Source organism: Oryzias melastigma, linkage group LG7, assembly GCF_002922805.2.
Source record: "Oryzias melastigma strain HK-1 linkage group LG7, ASM292280v2, whole genome shotgun sequence".
NCBI classification, from domain to species: Eukaryota; Metazoa; Chordata; class Actinopteri; order Beloniformes; family Adrianichthyidae; genus Oryzias; species Oryzias melastigma.
The window spans coordinates 32706826-32707160 of record NC_050518.1 but is presented as its reverse complement, the minus strand read 5'-3'; the positions used below and the strand labels follow the sequence as shown (position 1 = coordinate 32707160).

At 57.9% G+C, this 335-nt stretch overlaps 1 protein-coding gene across 2 annotated transcripts in view; it reads left to right on the top strand.

Moving 5' to 3' along the window:
- lama5 (laminin, alpha 5) overlaps nt 1-335 on the top strand; it is an 85368-nt gene that overhangs the window by 81513 nt on the left and 3520 nt on the right. The gene's annotated exons all lie outside the window — the stretch shown is intronic.

Below are 335 nucleotides of genomic sequence, written 5' to 3'. Positions count from 1 at the left end.
CAGAAACGATTTGAACCCTGAAGAGTGAAACCGTAGAGAAACGGGTCTCCACAGATTCATCCAACGTCTCGAACAACCAGACCTGAGCGGCTGCTGTCACATGGGGGTTCTGAGACCTGAGCGGCTGCTGCCACATGAGGGTTCTGAGACCTGAGCGGCTGCTGCCACATGAGGGTTCTGAGACCTGAGCAGCTGCTGCCACATGGGGGTTCTGAGACCTGAGCGGCTGCTGTCACATGGGGGTTCTGAGACCTGAGCGGCTGCTGTCACATGAGGGTTCTGGGGACGCTCCGTCAGACGGGTGTGAATGACGCTGTGTTGCTGATCGTAGGACC